Here is a 400-nt window from a genome sequence, read left to right as displayed (position 1 = left end):
ACGCTGTGGTGGTTGTCTCCACTAACTAAAGTCCTGGGGACGTTGTGATGGTTGTCTCCACTCAATAACTAAAGTCCTGGGAACGCTGTGGTGATTGTCTCCACTCACTAACTAAAGTCCTGGGGACGCTGTGGTGGTTGTGTCCACTAACTAAAGTCCTGAGGACGTTGTGGTGGTTGTCTCCACTCACTCACTAAAGTCCTGAGGACGCTGTGGTGGTTGTCTCCACTCACTAACTAAAGTCCTGGGGACACTGTGGTGGTTGTCTCCACTAACTAAAGTCCTGAGGACGTTGTGGTGGTTGTCTCCACTCACTAACTAAAGTCCTGGGGACGCTGTGGTGGTTGTCTCCACTAACTAAAGTCCTGGAGACACTGGTGGTTGTCTCCACTCACTAAAG

Source organism: Babylonia areolata, chromosome 6, assembly GCF_041734735.1.
Source record: "Babylonia areolata isolate BAREFJ2019XMU chromosome 6, ASM4173473v1, whole genome shotgun sequence".
Classification (NCBI taxonomy): Eukaryota; Metazoa; Mollusca; class Gastropoda; order Neogastropoda; family Buccinidae; genus Babylonia; species Babylonia areolata.
This window is presented reverse-complemented; position numbering follows the sequence as displayed.